At 43.4% G+C, this 17,849-nt stretch overlaps 1 protein-coding gene and 1 non-coding gene across 7 annotated transcripts in view; one reads left to right on the top strand and one right to left on the bottom strand.

Moving 5' to 3' along the window:
* The first annotated feature begins 3,349 nt into the window (after nt 1-3,349).
* Nucleotides 3,350-17,849, top strand: part of DYRK1A (dual specificity tyrosine phosphorylation regulated kinase 1A) — a 140,102-nt gene continuing 125,602 nt past the window's right edge. The window contains exon 1 of one of the 6 annotated variants that reach the window (XM_019730317.2): nt 3,350-3,628. The gene's annotated coding sequence lies outside the window, so the exon portion shown is untranslated. Of the gene's footprint in view, nt 3,629-4,155; nt 4,195-4,891; nt 5,032-17,849 lie in introns of those variants that run through there. The other 5 variants (XM_019730315.2, XM_074325423.1, XM_074325414.1 and 2 more) reach the window with 5 other exon arrangements.
* Nucleotides 14,921-15,022, bottom strand: LOC141568045 (U6 spliceosomal RNA). The gene has a single exon (XR_012491062.1). It is a non-coding gene; the product is annotated as a U6 spliceosomal RNA (small nuclear RNA).

Below are 17,849 nucleotides of genomic sequence, written 5' to 3'. Positions count from 1 at the left end.
TCCAGTTTCCGTTTTTGCAGTAAAATTAGAAAGACATCAACAAAAAGATGACACCTCTTCCTTTTCCCCTAAATGAGCTTGGGATATATACACAGGCAAGGACAAATAGCCAACAAATATGTATATAAAAAAGAAGACATGAAATGGTCCAACAAATGCAAATTAAAACAAGAGTGGGAAAAAAGTCATCCTCACACGCTACTTTTGGGAGTGCAAATTGGTGAAATTATTTCTGAAGAATACTTTAGCGACACGATCAAAGCTCTTTAAGGATTCATGCTCTTATCCTAAGGAAATAACTGGACAGGTGTGGAAAATGTATATATGTAATGTTTATGCAGCTTTATTTATGATAACAAAAAAGAGGAAAACTCTTTAAAAATAGAGGAGCAATTAAATGAATTATGGCCCACTCAACTGATGGAATACTTGTAGCTGTTAAAATAATTAAGTTTCAGTTGATTAACACAAAATGTGTTCATAATTGCAAGTAAAAAAGGCATAAAACGTACCTACATGTGTTGCGAGTATGTGCATACGCGTGTTTCCCTAAGAATGTCTGGGAGGATATATGCCAATATGAAGATATTAGTGAGGTTTATCTCTGGGTGACATCTATGAATAATCTTTTTTTTTTTTTAAATCTATGAATAATCTTTACCTCTTTGTTTTCCGTATTGTAAAACTGTGTCTCATGTCCACATGTTACTTTTATTTTTTGTTTTTGGACCTCAAGTGTAGTGAACTGAGTATTAACTTCTTGGTTCATAGCATGCTATCATTATCAGTTTAAATAAGGCCCCTCTCTTGTTTTATTTTGTTTCCTTTTAATCTGTTTCATACACTTGACTAACTTTTACAATCAGAACTAACAATAAAGCTTATACAAGGGGAGCAATGAAGGAGCTTTACTCAGAAGTCTGTAAGAAGTGCAGCGCTGTCAGATTCTGGCTGGGCCACTGTCCAGGGAGGAATTGTAAAACTGTTCACCTTCTAACCTGGTGTGAGGGGCTTCTTTGTCCTTGGAATGTTTGGGTTATAACTCGCGGGGTTCTGACTTCTGAAGTTTTGAGCTTGGTATAGTGTATCACCTAGTATGGTCATTAACAGGTGTGGAACCAAACAAAAAACCCAGCATCTTGGTTAGAATCTGCATATTAGTTTGCTTGGGCTACCATAACAAAGTACCACAAATCAGGTGGCGTAAACAACAGTTTATTGTATCACAGTTCTTAAGGCTAGAAGTCCAAAATCAAGGTGTTGGGGGAGGTTGGTTCCCTCTGAGGCTGTGAGGGAGAATTTATTCAATCCTGTTTCCCAGCTTCTGCCAGCCTCAGGTATTCCTTAGCTTGTAGATGGCATTCTCTCTGTGTCTTCACATTGTCTTCCCCGTGTGAATGTCTGTTTCTGTCCATATTTCCCCGTTTTATAAGGACACCAGTCATATTGGATTAGGGCTCGCTCTAATGACATCATCTTGATTATCTCTATAAAGACCTGATATCCAAATAATCTTGGATCGTCTTGGTGTGGTAGAAATGGGCTTTGCAATGACACCTGGGTTTGAATCTTGGCTTCACCACTTACTGGTGGTGTGATCTGGGAAAGTTATTTACTCAGGGCTTGTTTTCTCATTTGTGTAATGGGGATGTAATGTTGCTGTGAGGATTAGACATACACTAGAATGTACTGGATTAGTGGAGGCTGTTATTATCTGTGAGTTGGGTGGGGTCTTTGCTTTTATAGGTTAACTTCTATGAATAGATACATCAGTCACTGGATGTGATGAGATTCTCAGATGACAGTAAGGTTTCAATCGCTGAGCCTAGTCAACACTAAACTGGCATCTGAACCCGAGTTCTTCCTGCCTATGTGTTTACTTGTTTGGGGCCAGCGTTATTTATAGGTTACTTTTTAGGTGAAGTCTATTAAAACCACTTTACAGCATTTCAACCTGGACATGACAGTGACAGTTCATTGATCAATGTTGTGTAAGGCTGTCACATGGGTGGGGGTGGGGCTGGCCCTGTGTGGTTGAGAGGGAAGGGTGCAGCCTTCTAGATATGAAGACCAGAAATGCCTTCAATTACTGCGTGATTGTAAGCTCAAGATTCTGCCTCACCCTTGTAATTTTCTAGATTGATTTGACTGAAGACAAGGGCCCATTTCTTGAGATACTGTCATATTGTTTCTGGGTTATCTAAAAGATTAATTATGCAAGTTTCCTTCATTACCACCAATAAAAATTTGACTCAAATTTAACTTGTGTTAAAGGTTGCTAATGCTCAATAGCAGTGAAACTGGTAAATATGGTGGGGGTGGGGAGCAGGGAGAAGAAAACCCGTAGTGGGGGAGGGGTTGGTTGTATAGGTGAACGTGAGTCTGGGAGGAATTAGGGTAGCGATTTCTCACCTCAACATGGACACTCTTGGCCAGTTTCTTCAAAATAATCGGGTTGAACGTGGACTTTAATTGCATTAGCAGGGCAATTTTGAAAAAGTCGGCAATCCAAAAGAACTTGTGACAGTCATGGCAACTTTGGATACCACGGAGGAGAATCAGCCTGAAGTAAGCTATTTGCCCGACTACTTTTTGTCTCATTTACTTCAGGTTTGGTCTGATTTCTTTCAGGGCCTGTGCTAATTTGAGTGGTTGCCTTAAGTGTATCAATGTTCTTATCACTGAAGGAGGGAAACATTTGTTGGAAACCATTTAAAGCAAGTGTCTTTCCTTGAGTTACATAGGATAGAACCAGTATTTATTACAGGATTGTTATTCTTTACTAAGATTGTATCTGTTGCTACTGTATTTGTGAACAGTTTAAGCTTAAGAAAAAATTGATACGAACACTATTATATGAAGGCAAAAACCAAACGTAGAAATCAATCAATAAATTAGTGACTTGGTGTAAAATAATATCTGTTATCCTTTTTAACGTAACACTTAAGTGCCATTTTATTAGGCTTGGTACAAAATACAATTTTTTGCCAGTGGATGTCTACTGATTACAAAGTAGCCAGCACTGCATGGCTACTAGCACAGCTAGGTTTTAATGCCTGGGGGTGGGGGGGCACACCTACCAACATTTAAGCAGAAAGGGTAGATATAATAAAAATAAATGAAAGCCAGAATATTAATAAAGAATTGTGGGCGAATTCAGAATCTGGAAACTGAGATGGTACATGAAAAAGACAACGGTGTTGGGCAACAAGGCTACAGTAATAGGTCGTGTTAATTTAGGGGGTATTCCGGTCGAGAAGGCAGCGCACAGCAAGGTGGGCAGGGGTCGGAAATAGGTGGGAACGCCAGGGAGAGCGTGCACAGCCTAAAAAGTTTTTATGATGGTTCCGTCCACAATTTCTGAACGTTGGCGTTGGTGGCTCCACAAACCGTGTGGCATGATTTAATCAAGGTGTCAGCCGCAGGGGCATCCCGGATTCGGGCGAAGCGTCCGGAATTCCTGAGATGTCTGAAACGCGGAGGCGGCCTCTTCCCCACCCCCAGCCGCGGCCTCCGTGGGCATTTTCCGGCGAGGGGGGCACGCGAGCCCTTCCAAGAACAGTTCAAACGCGCGGACGTGCGCACCCCGGCTGCCTTCCCTCGGCTGGCGCGCTACCGTGGAACGAAGGTGAGAGCCCTAGGCCAGGGCGCGCGGGGGTGGGCTTCCGGGGGTCCCCGCACGGCCGCAAAGCCCGACCCCCTCCCCCCGGCGCGGGCGGGGCTGCGGGCGCACGACGCGGAAGCGCAGGGCTCCGGGGGTGGCGGCGCAGAGGCCGCGCGCGCTCCTCTGCCCGCAGTCGGCGCGGGCGCGGGGCGCGGCCAGGCGGCAGGGGAGGCGGCAGGCGCTCGCTTACGGGCCCGGCCGCCGCCTCGCCCCCCTTCTTCTCCCCTCCCTCCGCCTGGCCATCCTCCTCCTCTCCCTCCCCCGAGCGAATCACGCGCCCTCCTCTGACACTCGTAGCGGGCCCGAGCTCCGAATTTATCCTTCACGTGACCTGAGGGGGTTGGGTGGTTGGTTGGGTACGGAGGGGGAGAGCTAAAGGAGGGAACGGAATCTGCCGTTGCCGGAGCAACAGGCCCCGCCCACCGGCTTGAGCCGGGGGGCGGGAGGAGGACGTCAGCACGTCAGCCGGGGTTTTGCGTTTTGATTGACAGTTGCTATAGCGACCGGGTCGGTCCGTCGCCATTTTGTTGGTTGGTTTTTTTTTAAACCCTTTCGCTTCCCGCCCGAATAATAATAAAAAGCCCCATTGGAGTGAGGCGGGGGTGGCGGCGGCAAGAGCGGCGGGGGGATCCGGGGAGACTGCTGCCGTCGCTGCTGCTGATCGCGGCTCAGGTCGGGCTCAGGGAGCGGACACCCCAAGCGGGGGGTGCGGGCGCCGCCGCCGCCGCCGCCGCTTCTGCTGCTGCTGTTCCTGCTGCTGCTGTTGGTGCCGCTGCCGCCGCCGGCGAGCGGGCGGGACCGGTGTGAGTGTGAGTGTGTGTGTGAGTGAGCGTGTGCGAGGGCGAGTGTGCGTGCGTGTGTGTGTGTGAGTGTCTGTCTGTCTGTGCAGGGACTCGGGGGCGGGCGGTTCGGGCTCTCCTGGCGGAGGAGCCGCCGCCGCCGCCGCCGCTCGGGCCCCGGCGCTTCTCGCTGCGCAGGTTTGGAGCGCGCGCCATTTTGTGAGATTTACAAAATCCTCCTCGGGAAGAAGCCGCCGGGAGCGGTCGCGACTCGGCGCCCGGCCTCGCCGCCGCCGCCCTCCGCGCCGGGCCGGGCCGCGCGGCCCCGCCGCCGGGAGTCGGGGTCCGGGGACTGCGGTATTTGCCGGGGAGGGGGCTGTCGCCTCCCCGGCCCCGGGCGCCGCTGGAACCGCGAGCCGGAGAGAGACTGAGAAGGTTGCGGCTCGGCCGCGGAGCCGGGAGCGCCGGGGGCGGAGAGCGGCGACCCGGGCGGCGCTGGCTGCGGAGGCCGCGGCGGGAGCGCAGCGGCGGGAGCCGGAGGCTGAGACTCACCGGAGGGAGCGGCGCGAGCGCCCCGCCATCGTCCTGGTGAGTGTCCGGCCGGGCCGCGGCCCCGCCCGGCCCGGCGCCCGGCTCCCCCCGCGGCCTGCAGCCGGGCCCGCGCCGAGGCCGGCCGGGCGGAGGGAGGGACCTGCCATTTTAGGAGGAGGCGCCGCGGCCCGGGGCTGGCCGCCGGGGGAGGGAGCCCGACTGGCCCGGTCCCGGAGGAGAGGCGGGTGCGAGCGGAGGGAAAGTTGCGGAGGGTGGGAGCAGGGGCCGCGGCCTCCCGGGAGCCGGGGCCTGGGGGCCGGAAAAAGCGCCAGACCTTCACTGGTCGCCCGAGCAAAGGGGAGGAGGTTGTCTTCCTCCTCCTCCTCCTCTTCCTCCTCATCCTCTTCCCCCAGCTCCTCCCTCGTCCCTCCTCTTGGTCCCCTCCAGTGTGGGAACCGCCGGGGTTCTCCGCAAGGACAATGCACGGGTTAAGAAAATGGGGCTGGCTGCTGGGCGAGGCGCCGGGGAAGGTCGGGAGCCCGGTGCCTCCGCGGCCCTTTGGGGTGTGTGCCGGAGCGAGGGCACTCGGCGGGCTCTGAAGTTGTGCCGTGAGTGCGAGTGATCCCGGCCACTCGAGGTGGAGTGATGACCTGTTTAGCAGCCGGAGGAATTGGTGGTTGAGAATTCGTAAATTATAATTGATATCTGGGTATTGCAGCAAAACTTCACAAGTCTATTCCCAGATACAAACCTACTCTCACTTAGATCCCCCGAAACTGCTAATATCTTAACACTTAGCGAAAGGCCCCTCCCCGAAATAGTTAAAAATGGCAAAATCAGTGAGTGATCGACTCCAACTATTTGGCTGTGCCTTTCATCCAACCCTAGATTATAAGAATCTTGTAATCTAGGTGCCTCACTTGAATGTGAGCACCGTTTGGTTCTTGAATTCCGCCCAAGTTGTCAAAAAAAAAAAAAAAAAAAAAACCCACCTTAAAACGTTGTTTTCACACTGATTTAAAAATTTGGACGAAGAGCGCCATTCATTATTCTCAGGGCTTTATTTACATAAACAGGCTTATCCTACTGGTAGGAACTGTTACCCATTTCACAGATGGGGAAACTGCTGTGACTCATCCAAGGTCATACAGCTGGGACTCCAAGAGCCAGGAGTCTGTAGCCAGCCTGCCTGGGATCTTCTTAATCACTAGGTTATAATTCATTATTATAAACACTGGCAAATTTTGGAGCTATGTTTGTGTAATGACTCAGGGTTCTAACCTAGAGATTGTGTCCATGTATATAGTGTTTAGTATGAAAATTAACTGGTTTGCCGAAGTGGATTGACATGAGACCCTCTTAGTGAAACTTGTCAGTCCCCCCTCCCCCAAGAAAACTATGTAGACAATTTTTGAATGGAAGGAATTAAAAAATATTCTTTGGTGCGTTTTGTTCTTCACATTTAGTTTTAATTACAGACATCAGTTAAGTACTGATGAGTCATTAGAAAGTTTTGTGTAAAGTTATGTTTAGTTATTTTTTTATGTTGAATACTTAGATTTCTTCCGTGACCCCTTATGCTTTACTTATACAAAGTGTTTAAGAATGGATATATAGCTAATATTTTGATTTTGGGGTGTTTAATAATTCAGTGGAATTAATTACCTTTAGCTTTTGTTTTCTTAAATTTCTCATGTCTTAATTTCGTTACTTTAAGAGTATTTTTGGATAGACTGTAAATGTGAGACTAGAACTAAAATTTCACATGCTAAGATTTTAACCTGAAGAAGATAGTTCCAAAGAAATGGTAGTCTCTCTGAAAAAAGTTTACTTGGTTATAGTTAAGATATTTAATACATATATGACACCTAAAATACTCCAGTGCTTTTGGAAGATTTGCCTTGCAATAGCAGTGTTGTTTGTGGTAGCTGTCCAAATTCATCTAGACTTCAAACCTTGCCAGAAAGCTAAGGACTCCTGTCAGTGTTTACACCGAGTTGCAAAACTGAGTATAAAAAGTTCATAAGAGACATAAGCTTAGAAATTAATCTAGAAGGAAGGGTCATCTCTGTGTTTTTAAGGTGAAGGCGTACTCCTTTAGAAAAGATTCTGTTTAAAGGAATAGACTTGAATGAATGAATGGTCATTATTGGTAGGGGTGGGCGGTGGACTAAGTGATCTAAGTAATCTAGTGAGATTTTTGTTAGGAATTTGGAATTTAGGTGTAAGATTGTTTCTTAAACATTTTGAAGACATATTGGTGGGACCTATTAGAAACTTAAACACAAAATTACTGTTAGGGATCAATAATTAATGAGGTAGTCCAGTCTTTTAGGGGCAGTAACATTCAAAATAAATGAAAATATTCCATTTTAATGCAATATCCTGTTTGGGAGTTGTGGATAGTAAAAAAGACCCTTGGTTAGAATTTCCCCCCTCTAGAATATTGCCCAATGTCTGCCCTTTAGTTTTATTTACGAAGAGTTACTGTGTTTATAACTGAAAGTTATGTGTGTGTGTGGGGGGGGGAGTGGTAAGTGTAACAATTAGTATTTAAAGGATTTATGTAGGTTTTTATAGTAGTATGACTATGTGCCAAAGTAAAATTCAAGATAACTTGTTATAACACATGATATAGTATGACCTTTGGCATGCATATTTTGTTTTGAAACTGTACAAAGAAAATGCTAATTTGTATTGAATTTTAAGTACTTATTATTTGAAAACAATTTTAAAAATAAATAGCTTAGAAATTTAGTCTGCCCAGGGATGTTTTCACATGTATATTTACTGTTGTCAAGAGTCTAGTTATGGGAAGAAAATTTGGATAGAAGTAACTTCGTTATGATTGCGAAGGGAATTGTCTTGTACGTGACATTAAATATAAGATTAATAATAGAAGAGGGGGGCTTCATTTGTGACTTGGTATTTGTGATAAGGTGTTTATCAGTTTTTCTTTGCTTTAAAATGAGCTTTTCTCTTATTTCAAAGAACTTTCACATTTCCTACACATGCACCCCAACCCACTCACTCTCCAAGCAATTTCTCTTTTACCCCCTCAAGAAAAAACCCAGCAAAACCAGAACCCAGCAAAACCAGAACCCAGCAAAACCGAAAAACTTCCAGATAGTCTTTAGAAAGAACTTGGCTCTTCTCTCCCAAAATTTAATTAGTCTCATAATTTTGTTACATTCCTTATCAGTAATTTAAACTGAACTAAGAATTTGGGTTGAGTGTTTCGTGGTTTACCTCCAGATACTTGTGTATATTTTCTGTTTAGAAGTAAAGATATTACTTGAAACTATCAAACATGGTCACCTGAAACTTGATACTAACAGTTTGCCCTGTCAAAGTGAATTGCGGGACTTGTTTAAGAGCACTTTATACATAGTGGTTATGCCATTTAAAAGACTTTTTACCATGCATTATTTTGATCATTGGGCAGTGTTTTGATGGCTAGAGAAATTTTGGTAATTCCTAACCTAAGGATTGCACAATTTTGGATTAGACATTTCAGGTGGTTAAAATTTGTTTAATTACTTGGAAAAAATCATTAAATTATTTTAAATTACCTATAATTTCTCTTCACTTGTCACTAAATGAAGAAATCTTTTGAAATCTTGCCTTATGTCAATGCTATAATGTTAAGCTATAGCTGTAAAGTTGACCACTGGTTATGTCAAAGTGTAATGTGGACTTCACATGACTAAAATAATTTAAGGTTCATGTTAGGTAATTAAAGACAAGTCTTGTTTCCTAACCCAGTGGCTACCAGCAGCCTTCGTTTCACTCTTTGGTATATGAAAGCAAAATGATTTGGAAATACTGTGTTGTATAAACCAGCTAAATGCTTTTTAAAAGTTATGCTTTTGCCTTGAAGTCCTACTTTTGGAGTTGTATAATGAGTTAAAATTCTTTATTGGTGATAATAACTTACAATACATTGAACACCTAAAATGATACAGTCCTTGTAGGCATCCCTTTTGCTAACACACAACCATTTTGGCTTCTTGGCAATTGATTGTTTCACCAGAGCTATGTATCCTCTTGTCTAGAAGGTGATTTTTAAGTTTGTATCAGGGTTAAAGTTTTGACAAGGTATTTAAATATTTTTGTTTGAGTGATGTGTGCATGTATATGCATACAATGTATAGGGCATAATAGTTTAAAATGTTATCTTTACTTTTGATGAATTGTTTTGAGTTTTATCTCCCCATAATTAAAATGCTTGTTTATATCTATTTTGTGTGTGTATGGGAATAGTGAGCTAGTTTAACATGGAATGAAACTGGTTTTCAGCATCATCTCGATTTTAGATAACATCCCTTTTCTTGAAAACCCCCTACTTTTTTCTAAGTGTATGAAATATCCAATGACAAGAGTTGATTTTTTTTTTTTTTTGATTGTCTTGTGGGATTTTGTGGTTAAGGTTGGCATCTTAGCACATTGTTTGGGTAAAAAGATGCTCAAACTGTGACATGTATCCAAAGCCTCCTTGATAACTTGTCGCAGATAGCAGTTGAGGCAGTATGTTGCTGTGGAGAGAGGACCGGCTTGGGAGATGGTGCCTGGCAGAGACTCCAGAGTCGGGCAGGTCTGAAATCTCAGCAGGACCATTCCCTGGCAGTGCAACTTCAGCACAGTGATTTCACTACGCATTAGTTTCTTCAGCTCTGAAATGGGGTCAGTGGCACTTACCATAGGGTTCTTGTGGAGGTAATGGATGTAAATTTCTCAATGGCCTTCTTTTCTGCCTTCTCCCTCCCCTTCCTCTTCTTTACTCATACTCATCCTTATTGTCTCAGCAGAAATGCTGCTACTTCTTCTGAGAGGCCTTCCCCAAGCCCCCAGTTTATATAAGGTTCCTTGGCCATGCATTTTTATAGGACTCTGCTTTTTTCCAGTCCTTATTACAAATAACTATGAAATTGATTCATATACATTCATATGTATGTGTATGTATACATGTATATATTATATACAGTTACTCACTTAATGTCTCTCACCGTTAGATTAGATTGTACATTTGGACAGGAATAATTCTTTCTGGATCACGCCTGTAACTAGTGCCTGGCACGTAGCAGGGGTATATAAATGTGTGTGTACACAGAATGATGAATGAGGAACCTGTTTGCTGAATCCTGAGGACCACTCCTTAGTTGTGCAATCTTGGGCACAGTAGCTTCTCTGAGAGCTTCAGTGTCCTATATGCCAAATGTGCGTAGCACCAGCTGTCCTGCCCAGGATTTTGAGAATGTGAAATGAGATACTGAAATGGGGTGCTTTGAAAAAGTGTAAAATGCCGTATAAGTTGGTACAGTAGCAATAATTTCAGCGGTGGGATTATCCAAGAGTATATCGTTAGAATTCCAACGTTACTGAGTTGATAAGTAGCTATTGTTTGACATTTATTATAAATTTAAACTTTCTGTATGCATTAGGTATAAAACAAGATTTGGGCCTGTGTTCTGAGTAAATGCAGGGCTTAGATGAGAAATGTATTTCTCTCTCAGGTAAGTGTAAGTAGTCTAAGGCTGATGCGGTGGTTCCACGCTAGGGGGACCTTGGTTCCTTGTCGAGTTGCTTTCCCCTGCTTACGGAGACATCCTTTTCTGTAGAGGACAAGACCTGCCCACTGCAGCCACTGGCTGGGAACAGGACATGGGGAAGGCACAGCCTCTCTCTTAAAGACAAACCTGGAAGTTGCATACAGGACTTTTGTTTACACCTGTTGGTCAGGAGGTACCTAGTCAGGTGGCCACATTTCGCTGCAAAGGAGGCTGGGATATGTGGTCAAAATCTGTTTCTACTGAAGAAGGGAAGAATGGGGAATTATGAAACATTGCCTGTCACACTTTCAAATGTGTTGGAAGAAACAAACTTGGAAAATACAACTTATTGGACTGATTAATTTTATTTTCCGTATTTGGCCATTAATCTTTTGAACTATGGTGTGCAAATTCAAATAGCTCCTCAGTATTTCCGCATATACAGTATATACACATTGTCAGATGAGGAAAAAATGTCACTAAACTTTGAGCAGTGAAGCACTTTTGGGTATGATAGTACATTATTTTCCTGACATGAACATGGTTCTTGATTGCTGTGTTGCAGTGTATGGAAACAGTATTTGGAATCTGAGCTTTTGGATTTCGTTCTAATAGTCTCCTTGACCCTATTGTATGTGTTCCTGCTCATATTGTCAGGAAACAATACAAGAATAACATTTGCATCTTGTCAGGTTTTCAGTAAATGTTTGAGTCACTGAAGTTGCAAGAAGGGTGGTAGCAGTGATGTTTAAAAATACATTTGCTATCTGCTATCTTCCGCTTTAATTTCTGTGGGTTTTGAAAGAAGTGAAAGATCTGGGTTTCCTTTGAGCTAGTATGGAGAATATTACTAGATCTAGTAGAGACCTGAGAAACTAATGGTTCTCAGTCTCCCGGAGCACTTGTCAAACTTGTGGGATTCCCAAGCTCATACATATCGACTCTCTTTCTGTAGATTTGGAGCGATGCTCTGGAATCTGCTTTCTTAATTAGGACTCCAGCTGACCCTGATGCTGTAGAACATTGAGAAACATTGGTATAGTTCATGTCTCTCATTTTAGAGAAGGAAAAGCATGCAAAGAAACTGAACAACTAACTAGTGCCTCCGAATAAGCAGGTCTGGCACTAGCATATGTTTTCCTGATTCCTGGTTCTTTTTACAAAAGGGGGACAGCGGACGGAGTACCAGCTGCATTGGGATGTTTAGGGATACCTGTCATCAGAAAGTTGCTTTCTATGTGTGAGCTCATTGGCAGTGAGTGAATGGTTGGCTCACTGAATTGTTAGTTAGTCAAATGAATGTTTCAAGGTGGCAAGGTGAGGTTTTCAGTGAGGGATTGTTGGTGTCAGTGCTGCGTGGTAGGGCAGTGTCCCTGCAGCATCAGGAGGGTAGACGGTAGGGAGGCGCTTCCTCAGCGGGATTTCTTCTTCATCTGGTTTGTTTGCGGTTCTCACTGTTGAGTTCATTCTTTTAGATTAAGGTAAGAGTTGGATTCCCTAATTTAAAATGGAAATACTCCCAGAGGAATATCTCTTATCTGTTACCAGTTTAACACTTTATCAATTAGCTGGGTGTCATTTTTTAAAATTGGAGATGAGCACCTGCACTAATGAGGGGTTTTTGGGAAGGGGAGGGCGGAGTAGGGCACATGTGCCCTTGCGTGAGGAAAATGAAGGGCGGGTTTGAGATACCCCAGCTTGTGGGCTAGTCCTGCAAAGGTTCATGGCGGCTCCTGTGGTGGCCAGAGATTAGGAGCATTAGACTAGCACTTACTGGCCTCCTGTCATTGAGAGTGTTGGTGATGGAACTGGATAACTGCTGAGGGCCCACTGCGCTTGAGTGAGTAACTCCTGGAGTAGGAGTGTCCTTTTTCCCGTTCTAGCATCCTGTTTGTGCAGTCTTCCAGCTTAGCAAACAGGTAATGCTGTAACTCAAACGTATTGTTCTGATCAACTAGGGAATTTTAGGTTTTCAGAATCAACTGGTAATATATGCTCGTGGTTTTAAAAAAAAGATCAAGCCATATAGAATGGTGTCAAATCATTGCCCCTCCCTCTGTGCTCCTCCGTAATAGCTGTTAGTTTTTACTACAAGAAATGTCCTGTGCCTGTATGTGTACAATTACATATATCAAATGTTTAATGCTTATGTGTGTTACAAACTGTTTAGTATGCTTCTGTTTATTTTTAGTGACGTGCATGGACATTGTAGGGTGTGTGTATGTAGGTACACCATGTCTGTGCACTTACAATCAAAAGCAAGTGGGATCATGCTAAACACACAGTTTTGCAAATTAAGCTTCTTGATCTTTCTTAGAAATATTCCCATGTCAGCTGATGGAGTTTCTCTGTTTTTTCCAGTGGTTGGGAAGCATTCCATATTTTATAGATGTACCACAGTCTAGTCAGTCTCCATTAAGGAGCATTTAAATTGTTTTCATGTTTTGGCACAGTGCTGCAGGGTACATTCATGTACATGTGACTGTCCTGTGAGCGGCAGATGTAGAGTACTTAGAAGGAAATGGCTGCACCAGGTATGTGCACATTTCAATATGTGTCGCCAAATTGTCTTCCAAAAAGTAGCACCAGTTTTTACTTCATCAGCAGTGTCTGAGACTGCATAGTTTTCCCAAATTTCACCAATACTGGTGTTACCAAAGTTTTGAAATCTTTGTCAATTTTATAGGTGAATAATCATATCTAGTTGTTTGGACTTTCATTTCTTTAATTACGAGTGAGTCTGAACATCTTAAGTGGTACTGTAAGTCTTGTACTTTAACAAATATTCATTCTTTGTCACATACATGATTTTTCTGTATTCTGTTGAATGAAAAACTGTTTTTATAAATTGTGAATGCTTGTAATTGTAAATACTTTGATAAATTGTAAAAGGGGATTCTTGTTTCTTTTCAGTTAAATCACCATTTGACTATCCTCTATATTAGATATGTGAATTGTGGTGTTAGAAGCTTTGACTACAAAAGTGAATGAGATTTGGTTACCTCTGTTGTTAGTGTTGAGATAGTTGTGTATATACACAACATTAACACAGGTCCGACCTTGGATGCTGACTATTAGCAGTCCTGATGTGAAGGCTGGAAGAACACGGGCAGTAAGACACTTGAGAGATTTGAGCATGCCTTTGGGGAGGCGGTGGGATGGGGTCTTGATCTTGAAGAATGGCGAGGCTTTTTACAGTAGAACCTGGGGAATTGACAGTGCTGGAGGAGGTCATGTGGGCGGCCGGTGGTGCTGGTGCTGGTGGTGGTGGTGGTGATGGTGGTGAGTGAAAGGTGACTGGAGAATGACGGAGGGGGTTATGTGTTATGCTGGGGGAGGGATAAAGGATACTTGCAGTGAGAAATGAGAATGACGGGTCTTAACTATTATGAGGAATTTGAATTTGGGGGCAGTTGAAGGTTTTTCAGAGGGCAGCGATGATTTACCTGTGGGTTAGGAGATGTCACCATAAGGAGCAGGAGTTGGAAGGAAGGCCTGTTTTAGGTGTATAGGCATGAGGAATAAGAAGAGGTAAAAAGGACAAGACAGGTGGGAACCCAAGTTTGGAACACCTGAAAAATTTCTTAATTATTTAATTGTCAACAGACCAAAGTGAATATTTCTGGATTCAAACAGCAGTGTGGCCAAGATTTTGAAGATGGGAGAGAATTAAACTTTGGTGGCAGTATAGTGCGTACAAGGTTGTAGGAGTGGAAAGATGAGTTTGATGGGACAGTTTAGAACAGATCCTACCGCGGACTCGAAGGAACTGTTGACGAACAAGATAGAATTATTATTCTAGTTCAAACCTTCCGTTAGGGTCACGTGGAAATAATTTGTAGCACCATTAAAGATGAGCTAAAACACGGGGCAGTGGCAGAAGGCAGTGTTAGAACCTGTGAGCCTGGAAGGCAAAAGGTTGTATCATGATCACAGTTTGACAAGTGTAGAGTAGTTGAATATGTGAGATTTTAATGTATTCTGAGTGTCTTAGTATTTTTGTGAAAAATAGATTATTTTCACATGTATTATTAGGAGACAGTCACCTAAAAATCATTTCTCTTTTGAGGTGGGTAGAATTGTTTATTGAATACCTACTAGTGCCAAACATGGAAGTAGGCCCTGGAATCAATGCTAAAATAAAAGCTACACTGTCTGTGCCATCATGGAAGTTACGTTCTGGAGGGGGAATCTGTCGTAGTCTGTAGAGTAGGCTAAGGACTCAGACTAGAGTAGACATACAGCTTCATTGAAGGGAACATAGTCTATGAAATTGAATAATTTTTGATGTTGCTTTTTGAAGGTCAAAATTTTGGTCTCATTTTAGAGTCCTTTTGACAGTTAATTTTTTGTTTCCTTTCCAAACTTAAATTTGTTTTTTCAGTTACAGTTGACGTAAAAATGTGGAATGCTTCACGAATTTGCATGTCATTCTTGCACAGGGGCCATGCAAAGCTATGCATCGTTTCAGGTTTAGTCCAGGTGCTGCGACTGAGCACTGGACAGTTACTTTGCGTTCAAGTTTATTTGGATATGAATAAGACTCCAGTCCTTAAGATGAATACTGTTTGCTGAAAAATTTGTTCTGGTTTGATCATTTACTCTTGAAAAAACCTGCAACGGTCATCACAGTGATATTTTTTACTTCATTTTTACATCAAACACATTTGTTATTGGGAGACATTTCTGTGGTATAGAAGATAGTTTCATTAAAAATTTCAAAACAGCAATAGCAAGAAATCTCTAGAATCTCATTGAGTATTTTACAGTCTCATTTCAGTTTTTGAGTATTTCTCTAACGGTTCTGTGGTCCAGTTCAGAATGTCAGTAAAACTAGGTAAATGCACCTGTGGCCCGCAGTTACTCAGCAGTATTGGAATCAGAGGGAAGGACTTGAAGACTGGCGCCTAGGAGTCATGGCCATGGCTGGGAGGGAGGCTGGTTGCTGAAGTGAAGGAGGCGGGCACGTAGGGAAGGGCAGGGGCTGAGGAAAGTGCACTAGATGGGACAGAGATGAGAGAGGGACTTGAGCACGTGGATGAACTAAAGCTCTCTGTCCTTTAAAAAAAAAACACCTTTTAATGATTTATCGTGACTTCCGGGGTATAGACCAAATTATTCACAGGACCCCCTTCCTGAAGGATCTGTCTCCAGCTCACTTACGCAGTTTTATTTCCCAGGTCGCTGGATCCCTCTCTTCGTGAGTCCTGCTTCCTCAGCCAGCGGTCATCGCGGTTGTGTTAAACTTCTGTCGACCTTCAGTTTCAGCTCAGGTGTCCCTTTGTCAGGGAAAGCAGCCTCCACCCGTCACCTCTTTTTCAGTATCTCCTGTCCCCTTATACTCTTTCTTTGAGTGCTGACCCCAGTCGGTAATCTTTTGGTGCTTATTTGGTTAATGCCTCCAGAGAACGGGCTTTGGTGTCCTGCTCCCCGGCATGGACTCCGGTTTGGCCAGTATTGGGCACATAGTAAGTAAGCACTAAGGAAACATTTGTTAGAAGCTGGATATTGGGAATATGGAGTGGAAAGAGTGTGTTCTTTTTTAAAGGAGTACATAATGTTAGTAGTTTATTGAAATAGATGCAATCCTTAGTGGTCATTTGGAGTGGTTTTTAAAAAATTTACTATGGTTATTATTTTTAAATTTTATTGGGAAACAGCGTGTTTCTCCAGGACCCATCAGCTTCAAGTCGTTCTTCACTCTAGTTGTGGAGGGCGCAGCTCGGATCCAAGTCCAGTCGCCGTTTTAAATCTTTAGTTGCAGGGGGTGCAGCCCACCATCCCATGCAGATATTGAACCAGCAACCTTAAGAGCTCGCGCTCTGACCGACTGAGCCATCAGGCTGCCCCTGGAGTGGTTTTAAATTATAGATATTCTTCATGATTCCGAGCCAACAAAGTGAGGTTCGTTCAACAATTATATCTGGCAATCCAGCATTTGTAGTAGCTGTTCAGGTTCACATTTAAAATATTTAGCTTACTTCATTTAACGAGTGACAAAAATGAGGAAAGGGGTTTGTTTGGATGCGTTCTGGATTTAACTTCTGCTTCAAGTTTGGATAACAGAACCAGAATGGTTGAGGGAAAGTCATTGCATCGGACGGATTTTCAAAAAAAAAAAAAAAGCATCTTGTAGTTAGAAAACGACTGACGCTGTTGATCTTGTCAGGGGAGTGAGCTTTTGAAAAGCTCGTAAGGGATTTGTTTTAAAATAGTTTGAAACCTTTCACAGTGACTAGTTTCTGTAGTAAATATTTAGAAAGGCAAGCACTCAGATTTTACGGACGGTCTCTGTGTCTGGCCCCTGCTAGGCTCTTGGGACATAGTAGTGGCCCCTGCCTTCAGGAAGTTGTTTGATATAGTCAGAGCTTACTGGAGAGAAATGTAAAGGGAACATGGCTTGTGGTCAGAGTGAGCAGTCTGTCCGTCCGTCCGCCCATCCATCCATCCCTTCATCCATTTAGTTCTTGAACTTAGTTTCAGTGGCAACATGTTAGACTACTGTTGCTTCTGGTAACGTAGGGGCGAAGGGAGACAACATAATTCTGAGGTAAAACACAGACATGGATCTTCAGCCTGTTGGCATATTTTAGAAAAAGCTGTTCATGTAAATTGGTGAGTTTTTCCTCCTAAAAAATAAGCTACATTTACTAATAGCAGCAGTAGTTCGTATTAATTGATTGCCTGGTATGGGTCAGACACTCATTATTAGTTATTTTAATATACTCAGCAACCCTACAAGATGGTTGGCAGTATCTGTTTTATAAGTTAGGAAACAGATTCAGGGAAGTAAATTTGCTTAAGGTTAATTGTGGTAGATTGCATATGTTGCCTCCAGGTAACAAAAAACCCAGTGAACAGTAAAGTGTCCTAAAAACATTTAGAGAGAAAAGAAAGAGAAAAATGGAGCTTCCATAACCCATGATTTGAAGAAATAGATACAAGTTCTGGCATATTGGGACTGATGCCTTGTGCTACTGGTTCATTAGTCTTTTGGATAATAAACAAGAACATCTAACAGCTTTCTGTTTGGGCAATTCTTTACCTTAAGAATTTGGTGGGAGGTGGAAGTCTTCCCTTATGAAAGCTAATTGCCCACTTCTTCTGCATCTTTTGGGGTTGGGATGCAGTCATGTGACCTGGAGCCTCCACTGCACTCCCTTAGAGCCAGTGCTGGGCAGAAGCTGCACTTGTAGAATCTATGGCCTGCAGTGCAGGGGGGATCGCAGCTCTGTTTTCCAGAGGCGGGCAGTGACATACAGCTGTAGCATTTAGTTCCCGGTGTCAGTGGTCTGGACAAGTGCAGTGACCAAATCCTATGTTGTC

This window comes from Rhinolophus sinicus, linkage group LG01 (genome assembly GCF_036562045.2).
Source record: "Rhinolophus sinicus isolate RSC01 linkage group LG01, ASM3656204v1, whole genome shotgun sequence".
Taxonomy (NCBI): Eukaryota; Metazoa; Chordata; class Mammalia; order Chiroptera; family Rhinolophidae; genus Rhinolophus; species Rhinolophus sinicus.
The sequence above is the reverse complement of the archived record's forward strand: the minus strand, read 5'-3'. Positions and strand labels throughout refer to the sequence as shown.